This window comes from Rhincodon typus, chromosome 7 (assembly GCF_021869965.1).
Source record: "Rhincodon typus isolate 14 chromosome 7, sRhiTyp1.1, whole genome shotgun sequence".
NCBI classification, from domain to species: Eukaryota; Metazoa; Chordata; class Chondrichthyes; order Orectolobiformes; family Rhincodontidae; genus Rhincodon; species Rhincodon typus.
In genome coordinates this window covers 49,939,472-49,949,650 of record NC_063338.1, presented here as the reverse complement: position 1 = coordinate 49,949,650, position 10,179 = coordinate 49,939,472, and the positions used below count along the sequence as shown (strand labels likewise).

At 41.7% G+C, this 10,179-nt stretch overlaps 1 long non-coding RNA gene across 1 annotated transcript; it reads right to left on the bottom strand.

Annotated features, from left to right (window-relative positions):
- Positions 1 to 1,317: 1,317 nt before the first annotated feature.
- On the bottom strand, positions 1,318 to 4,235 carry LOC125483504. Its single transcript, XR_007262467.1, has 2 exons — positions 4,146 to 4,235; positions 1,318 to 2,243 (listed from the first exon to the last, which is right to left on the bottom strand). It is a non-coding gene; the product is annotated as an uncharacterized LOC125483504 (long non-coding RNA).
- Positions 4,236 to 10,179: the final 5,944 nt, after the last annotated feature.

Here is a 10,179-nt window from a genome sequence, read left to right as displayed (position 1 = left end):
AGGGTGATGCTGAATATTTAATTCATCCACCAAGTAGGAAGACGATCAAAGCTACAAAGTACCTTGTATTTGAATTGCATTTGAATTAAAATAACAAAACATCCAAAGATGCCTCTTAGGAAAACCGTAAAACAACGGGAACATGCCTGGCTCATAAAATTGAGCCTGGCGGGGAGTGGCTCTTCAGTGATAGACGATTGGTCAACCCTTCCCCCCTCTCACCTCAATTCTGGCTTGTGCACCCCCAAATATAACCACTCCAACACTGGTGATTGTCCTCGGCTGAAAACTCGAACATCCGCTCCAAACTCATGTCTCCTTTTGTCTGCCTCTCTTTCATCCTTTTTCAGCACTAAAGCCTCTCCTCTTTGACCAAGCTTTTTGTACACCATTCCCACCCATTAAGCCTTCCCAACACCCTCTGCAACATTTCATTCCTTCCTGCCTTGAGATCCCACAAAATTACCTGGTCTTGAACTCTAAGACTTACAATTTGGGGCATGTTTATACTTCCAATCCCAGAAAGCCTTAAAGTACAGAACATAATACCACAAAACCCTACAACATACATCAGAAACTGAGCAGTATTAGCTATTCAGTGGTGTGCTTGAAAAGTTATTCATAATTTCCTGTGTGCTGTAGAGCTAATCAAAAGGTGATTTTGCTGAATGCACCTGCTGCATTTTTCACTAAATATATTAAAACGCAGAGTACATTAAGCCTTACAATTTTAGTCCACACATTTGGAATGGCATGAATAAACAAGTTTGAGTTTAGACAGACTGCAGCTATAATTTCATGAATCCTGATTTTTCTTCTGCACAGCAAATCAGCTGGTAATAACTCTTAATGAGGGAAAATGGACAATGATAACAGGAATTATTGATACTATTCAACCGTTAATTTTCATTGTAATGGCATCTTGAACCTGTCAACTAATTGGACCTTTAGTGCCTGGATAAAATAAATATCCCAAACTACTTTGTGCCAACTCACAAATTATGAACATTTTTTAAAAATTGCTTCTTTTGAGATTTAGCATGATTGTACCCTCTGTGTGCTTCTCAGACAGTTCTCACATTATGGCATGGACACATGAATCCCCCAAACCAGCAGATATGATTCATTTTACAATTTCAAATTAATGCAATTATTGCCCTGAAACAGCCCAATGTTCTATTTGTCCATTAAAACTAAGTCTGGCAATTATACAATAATCACAGACTACTGCTCAAAATTGCTTAACTGGAAATATGAACAATGTTATCAAATTGAGCGCCAAACTAGAGAGGAAAGAAACAGGAAATCCAGACAGAGTAAGGCTAACATCAAGTTTATTGTTAAGATTTCCATTTAAGGCAACATAGATAGGGTAACAGAAAAGTTAGTGTGTTCAAAGGGACTCTGTCATCTTTTCAGAATTAATTACATTCTCCAAGTAAATTAAAATCTGAACGCAAACTTAAACTGCAAATTAGGTGTACCTTACATTGTAGATTAGCAGTTATTCACAAAATGCAAGTGTCAACATATTCTTTAATGAATTATTCTTTTACTTAAAAAGTAATATTTGTATAGTCTTGAGAATTAGTGTTTCCAGACTCTCGAAAATCTAAGTTCCCCTGCCCACATCCATTTGTTTTTCCATAGAGCGGATAGCTCAACAGTATTAGAATATTAAAGAGCTATTAAAAAAAATTAATTTATTGTGGTGTTAAAAAGTCTGTTGCCAAGTGCACTTAATACAAGTGTCCCAAGTACATCTGATTAGAGTCCTTAATGTTTGATTTTGAAAGTAGATGGAATTGTTGGTAATTTTAATCTTCAACATTTCCAATATCAAGGTGTTAGAGAAAGGGATTGTGCTGTGAGTACTGTACAAGGGAAGCTGTTGCTACAACTCTCATTGGCCCAATTCGGGCTGAAACTGATTTAAATTTTTGCATAAGTGTGTTCCAGAAATGCAACATATTTATGTCAAACATTGAATAGTAAACTTTTGACATTTAGAAAGTTGTCCTAATGTGCAATATAGTTCAGACAACCAAATCAAATCTATAATAGATTAAGTTTTAAAAAACTCAATTGACGTTGTAAAATTACAAATCCATTCCTCAATGACGTCAAAGCATCCATACAGTTAGAACGAATTGTGTTCCCACATGTTTCGATGGCAAGGGTGAAACATATCTTCAAGAAGCACAAGGATGTCACGTGCATCGAAATAGAAAGATTCCAATAACCTTATGTTAAAAAGATTAATTTCCATTATCTTAAATTATTCAAGAAACGAATAATATTGTAATTGAAGATTGTTAATTTAAATTCATTGTTCGTAAACTACCTTAAAATCGAAGCATATGATCCTGGATTCTAAAACAATAAATCATAATTTTGATAGTTTAAATATAAAATGGAATTGGACAGGCCTATCAAGCCACAAAGTAATTTTGCATTGTACCATTTCTCTAAAAAAAATGAAAACTGTAAACAATGTGACACAGCAAATAAGAATGTAAGGGTGGGATTTAATGGAGTCTGTAAGAACAGGAAAGATGTTGGGTGTAGGGATTTAATTAGGTGGGAGCAGAAAACTCAGTTTTAAAATTGAGCTGAGTTTGAAAAGATAAAGTGGAAGTCAAGTCAGTAGAGTGGCTGACATTCTGCAGGGTGGCAGGGACCCTTTACCATGCATTGGCAATATCTTGATCACCCATTAATTGAAATGCACAACAAATTCAGTGATACCTCCAAGATTAAGGCAGTGACACACAGGAAACTCATGCTTCCGATTTCCCTGATAGTTCAAAGATAGCACAAACTAGATGAGGTTGTTCAATTTCAAATATTGCCTCAGTTGGACTGGCAAGAGGATGGGCATTATGCCAGGATCCTGAAGAAAGTTGGGGGAACGGGTGCATGGGCAGAGGTAAGATGGTGTCTGAAAATTGCCAGGCTCCTGCCAAGAGTGCAGTATGCTGCAGCTTTCTTATCTTCTAAGGAAGGTAGCTGCATCTCACATGACAGGTCAACAGTCAAGGAAGGGCCTTGGCTTTGATGCAGAGCAGGTCAAGCTCCAGGGCAGTGCTCGTATCCATTGACGTGGTTACTAAGAAAATGCTACCTTGCTGGAGATAGGGTTTGGCTGGGAAATTTTTCACCTCACAGGAAATCAGCTTGCTTTGGGAGGGGGCCACCGGGAAATAAGAGAGGTAGTTCTGGATGAAAAGGGCTACACTGTCTGATTCAGCAATAGCAGAATGAGGTCACATAAATAGACATGCTGCTTTCATTGCTTGCCTTCTTCACTTTATGGATCTAGAATGGGTGGAACAAATAGTTTTACAACTTTGAGCACTCGAGAAGGATTCGCTAGAGCAGGGTCTTGGTCACAGAGTAAGATCAACCTCGTCATCAGCTGGCACCAGATGACGGAAAGTGAGAACAGGAGGAAACAAACCTGTGCTGTCTTCATTGTTAAAAGAGTACTAATGCATCGATATACGTTCAGAATGCACATCAACAACCTACAAATTTCTGAGAGGCACTGTTAGAAATAGCCAAAGTTTTCTCAACAGATAGTTACTAAATTGTGTGGGCTCCACATTAGGAGCTGCATGCCTAAACTTCTATGTCGATGGCTCATTTCTGGGTTGCACAGCGATATGTGGCATTTTGCATGCTGCAACACGAGTGCATATGGGACATAATAAATGCCCTGTTCAGAAGGGCCAACGAATTCAGACTTCTAATTGATGCTGAAAGCCAGGCCAGAGGAATGTTAGGCTTTAGGGCTATCACACAGCCCTATCAAGTGAATTGACTGCACACGTTTTCATGGGTCCTTTCATTTCTAAGTCTGAAGCAGTTTCACTTCCTTGAGCTTTCAAAATTGTAAGGACTACCAAATTAATATACAATTGTGTCCTCACTTCTCAGGAGCTACCATGAAGCATGCATCTTAGGGAATTCGCAGCTGCCCAGATTTTGAGGCCTGCCTCACAATGGGTGAGAAAGGCTATGCCCTTAGAATGTGGGGTTTGCATCAATCTCCCCCCCCAAGCCCTTCAGAGATGCATTGCAACACTATATTCTGCTCAACAAATACAAACATTGAGCACACAATCCAATTGCTCAAAATGTACCTCAATGCCTTGACTGGCTTGGCAGAACTGACGTGTGCCACCGACAGTGTCAGGGATTGTTGTCTGTTGTGTCTTGCATAATATGGCACTGCAAAGGAAAAAACTGCCAATCAAGGACACAGCAGCTGTGAAACACCTCAGATGAGAATGGTCAAGAGAAGTATGAGGTGGTCACATATCTTGCTGCAGCTCTTGTAGTTCCTGTTGGCTCTGGCATCTATTTAGTGTTCAATCATTTTGACAATTCATGAAAATGGAATGCACTGCTCTACTCCCTGCCCCAAGAATACCAGCTTTGCTTTGATACTCAAGTCAAAGCAGGCTTCATGAACACTCTGTCTGCTTGTTACCACATTGTCAGGGCCATATTTCAATTAGCAGCACATCAATCTTGCACTTAGCAGAGACCTCAGCTAATCCACTTGACAAGGTATTTTAAGGACAGGCCAGCAGATGGTGCATGTGCTGTCATGTCATATTTCCTTGTGTACGTCCTGCTTTGTATTCTCATGAACATCCAATAAAGACTAACAACTAATACATGGGCACATTGTTGCCCACACAGGTGAGATGTCACTCAGTTTGTTTTTAGCAGTAAGGAATGCCAAACATGAAGTGTGACAGTACAATTCCAACAAATACACAATGCACATAGTAGCAATGATGTCAATAAACAAGGTATACTGTAATATCGACATATGTATCTCATAAGAGTCTCAACACCCATGCCACCATTGTGCCTTCAGTGCACAAATTTTCTTTAATGACCAGTAGGCCATTTTGGGACCAAGATCAACAGGTGATGAGGAGACCAGTTGCTGAGTGCCATTCCCTACTGTGTGATTACACATGGAATAATAATTTGAAATACAAGGTTTCAACTTCATTACAGTTCAGCCCAACCTGTTTTTCAGGAGTTAACTGCAACATGAATGAATAATTGATTTAAATAACATCTTCCCATATCCCAGAACCTCATTTTCTCCACATGGCCATCCAAATGAATTGTTATTGTTAATAATTTCCACTTAACAGACCGGATCATATAAATTCCAAGCGGAATAGAACAACATCACTTCATCCGAGGCCGCACTGATGTGTTAACTAGCGTGATGACGAAACGTCTGTACGATAAGCAAGACATCTGGATATAAATTGTCCCATTGGGAACACCCAGCATGGGTTCATGAAGGGTAGGTCATGTTTAACTAATCTGGTGGAATTCTTTGAGGACATTACTTGCATGGTGGACAGTGGGGAACTTGTGGATATGGTGTATCTGGATTTCCAGAAGGCATTTGACAAGGTGCCACACCAAAGGCTGCTACATAAGATAAAGTTGCACGGTATTACAGGTAATGTATTGGCATGGATAGAGGATTGCATGACCAGTAGAAAGAGTAGGGGTAAATGGGTGTTTTTCTGGTTGGCGGTCAGTGGCTAGTGGTTTGCCTCAGGGATCAGTGTTGGGACCGCAATTGTTTACAATTTACATAGATGATTTGGAGTTGGGGACTAAGTGTGGTGTGTCAAAATTTGCAGATGACACTAAGGTGAGTGGTAGAGCAAAGTGTGCAGAAGACACTGAAAGTCTGCAGAGGGATAGAGATCATCTAAGTGAGTGGGCAAAGGTCTAGCAGATGGAGTACAATGTTGATAAGTGTGAGGTCATCCATTTTGGTAGGAATAACAGCAAAATGGACTATGTTTTAAATGGTAAAAAATTACAGCACGCTGCTATACAGAGGGACTTGGGTGTCCTTGTGCATGAATCGCTGAAGGTGGGATTGCAGGTGCAGCAGGTAATTAAAAAGGCAAATGGAATTTTGCCTGCCATTGCTCGAGCGATGGAGTTTAAAAACAGGGAGGCTATGCTGCAGCTGTATAGGGTCCTGGTGAGGCCACACCTGGAGTACTGTGTGCAGTTTTGGTCTCCTTACTTGAGAAGAGATATACTTGCACTGAAGGGGGTGCAGAGGAGATTCATTCAGTTGATTCCAGAGTTGAGAGGGTTGGATTATGAGGACAGACTGAGTAGACTGGGATTATACTCATTGGAATTCAGAAGAATGAGGGGAGATCTTATAGAAACATATAAGATTATGAAGGGAATAGATAAAGTGGAGGCAGGGAGGTTGTTTCCGCTAGCAGGTGAAACCAGGGCTAGAGGGCATTGCCTCAAAATAAAGGGAATCAGATGTAGGACTGAGGTCAGGAGGAACTTCTTCACCCAAAGGGTTGTGAATCTGTGGAATTCCCTGCCCAGTGAAGCGGTTGAAGCTACCTCGCTGAATGTGTTTAAGACAAGGCTAGATAAATTTTTGAACAGTAAAGGAATTAAGGGTTATGGTGAGTGGGTGGGTAAGTGGAGCTGAGTCTCAAAAAGATCAACCACGATCTTATTAAATGGCGCAGCAGGCTCGAGGGGCCAGATGGCCTACTCCTGCTCCTAGTTCTGATGTTCTTATAACCAGCCAGCTTGGCGAGCAAGTCAACAACCTGGCCTAACCAATGTTGATATTCCACTCGAAAACAAATTAAGAACTCAATAATTAAAAGAGATGCCAGGCCGGGCATGATGTGGGAGCTGGTGAACTCCACTGTACTTCACACTGACCACTTCTCGTGTTGGTTTCTTGAGGAAGAATGCAATGGGGGCGGGGGTAGTTTCCTGGACGCTGTGTTTTAGGAGGCAGTCACACCTCTCACACCCCTTAGATTAACTAAGACTAACAAATTCGGTAGGTGCCAGGGATGTGACTATGAGCAAGGTAGGTTGAAGAATACAGGATGTAGCGTTGAAGGAGCCTCAGCCCTTGAGCTTGGTCTAACAGGTTTGAGATTCTTGCTCCCTCCATGGATGAGAGTGAAGGCTATTGGGAGGATTACCAAACTGACCGAAGCACCACGATCATTCAAGAGGTGACAGAAATGAAAATTATAGTTGTAATTGGGCATAGCATCGTCAGGAGAATAGACACTGTTCTATGGCCAGGATCAAGAGTCCCAAAGGATGTGTTGCTTGCCTGGTGCACAGGTGCAGGCTCTCATCTGGGCTTCAGACAAACTTGGAGTGGGAGGAGAAAGATCCAGTTTTCATGGTCTGGTGCATGGTGGGAAGGGGTGGAGGGGTTCAGCTGCATAGAAAATGATGGAAAAGTTAAGGGAAGGTGGGGCTCAGAGGTTATTAAAGTTTCCACAAATAATGGGACAGAGTTTGGAAAGGACCAGGAATCTAACTTCAGGCACAGCAGACAAGGGAATAGCTATGATTAGAGGTCAGAAATCACATGACATCAGACTATAACCTGGTGTAATTTGATTTCTGTTCTTGTCCACCCCAGTCCAACACCAGCACCTCCACATCATGATAAGGAGGGCAGTCAACATAAGACTGAGAGTATTGTAATGAAATATAAGCATTACAGGAAATGAGCTTATATTACAGATTGAAGTTGACAGGTATGATGTGGGTATCATAGATGTGGCTTTAAGGGATCAAAGCTGGGCACTGAATATCCAAGGATACACATCCTATTGAAAGGGCAGGCAGGTGGGCAGAGAGGACGGAATTATCTTGTTAGTAGGTAGAAAAATTAAAAATTATAGGCAGAAGTGAAATAGGATCAGAAGACATAGAATCTGTGTGGGTAGAGTTGATGAACAGTAAAGGGAAAAAAAAAGACCCTGATGGGAACTGTGTACACATATCCTAGCAGTTGTCACGATGTGGTGAAGAAAATAAATCCGGCTTTTAAGAAAGGCACTATTACAATAATCAATCAGGGGTCTTCAATACACAAGTGGACTGAGAAAATCAGGTTGGGAGCAGATCTTAAGAAAAATTTGTGGAATGTCTACAGCGTGATTTTTTTGGAGCAGCTTGAGGTAGAGCCAACTCAGAAACAGGCAATGCTGGATTTGGTAATATGTAATGAGACAGACTTGATTAGTAAGCTTAAGGTGAAGGATACCTGACTCTGACCCTCCCAGGGGGAAAGTGGCCATAATATGATAGAATTCACCCTGCAGTTTGAGAGGGAGAAGCTCGCATCAGAAGTTATGGTGTTACAATTGAGTAAAGGTAACTACAAAGATGAAGGAGGAGCTGGCCACAGTTGCTTGCAAGGGGAGCCTAGCAGGGAAGATGGTGGAGCAGCATTGGCAGAAGACTCTGGGACTGTTTAGGAGGCACAGCAGGAACTAATTCCAAAAAGCAGCAGCACACCAAGGGGAGGATGAGGTAACCATGGCTGACAAGGGAAGACAGGACCAGCATAAAAGTAAAAGAAAAAGAAAAAGCAAAAGCATACAATGTGATGAAGATTAGTGGGAAGTCTTTAAAAACCAGAGGGCAACATTTTAAAATAAAAGGAAGGGAGAAGAAAAATGAAATATTAGAGTAAACTAGCTAGTAATACACAAGGTTCTAAGGGTTTTTTTTGGATATATAAAAGATGAAGGGGAGACGAGTAGACATTGGATTGCTGGAAAATGAGGCTGGAGAAGTAGTAATGGGGAAAAGTGATGGAGGAACTGTTTTGGTCCTTTGCGTCAGTTTTCACAGTGGAAGATACCAGCAACATTCCAGAACTTCACGTAAGGGGGCAGAAGTGAATGTAGGCAATCATTAAGGAGAAGGTGCTCTGGAAGCAGAAAGTTCTAAAGATGGATAAATCACCTAGACCAGATGGACTGGTCATATATGGTTATATATGATGTAAACCATAGTTCTGAAGGAGATAGCAGCGATTATAAAAGCAATGATGTGGATGTCTTAAGGAATCACTGGAGTCAGAGAGGGTCCCACAGGAGCGGAACACAGCTAATGTAACACCCTTATGTAGGGAAACCATAGACCAGTTAGCCTGACATTGGTCATTGGAAAGATTTTACAGACCATTACTAAAGATGAGATTACACAGTACTTGGAAGTGCATCGTAAAACAGGGTTGAGTCAGCATAGCTTCAAAGGGAGGTCCTGCTTGACAAATCTGTTCCAATTCTTTGGAGCAGAGGCTGAGGGGTGATCTTCTAGAGGTTTATAAGATCTTGAGGGGCATGGATAGGGTGAATAGCGGAGGTCTTTTTCTCAGGGTGGGGGTGGGGGGGGGGGGGTGGAGTGGAGGGAGTTCAAAACTAGAAGGCATAGGTTGAAGGTGAAGGGAAAAAAGTTAGAAGAAACCTGAGGGACAACTTTTTATGCAGAGGGCGGTGCATGTATGGAATGAGCTGCCGGGGTGGTGGTGGAGGCAGGTACATTTACAACATTTAAAAGGCATCTGGATGGTATATGAATAGATTTGGGTTTAGAGATAATGGGCCAAATGGAACTAGATCAGTTTAGAATATCTGTTCGGCACGGATGAATTGGACCAAAGGGTTTGTTTCGATGCTGAAAAACTCCGACTCAGAGATAACCAGCAAGTTAGATGAAAGAAACCACTGGATACGATCTATTTGGATTTCCAGAAGGCCTTTGACAAGGTACAACACAGGAAGCTGCTAAATAAGCTAAGAGCCAATGGTGTTAGGGCAAGATACTGGCAGGAGGTGGAGAGAAGGGATAAAAAGGTCTTCTCAGGACGACAGCCAGCAACTCGTGGTATTCCACAGTGGGACCACAACTATCCACGTTGTGCATTAATGATCTGGATGAAGGAACTGGGGGCATTGTTGCTAAGTTTGCTGATGGCACAAAGCTAGGTGGAGGACCTGGGAGGCTGAAGGACTTGGACAGGCTAGGAGAGTGGGCAAAGTGACAGATGGAATACAATGTGGAAAAGTGTCACTTTCGTAGGAATAGCAGAGTAGACCGTTTTGCAAACAGGAAAGGTTTTTGAAATCTGAAGCACAAAGGGACTTAGGAATCTTGTTCAGGATTCTCAAAAATAACAGAGGGAGTAGGAACTGCAGATGCTGGAGAATCTGAGATAACAAGGTGCAGAGCTGGATGAACACAGCAGGCCAAGCAGCAGAGGAGCAGAAAAGCTGACGTTTCGGGCCTAGACCCTTCTTCAGAAATTTTCTGAAG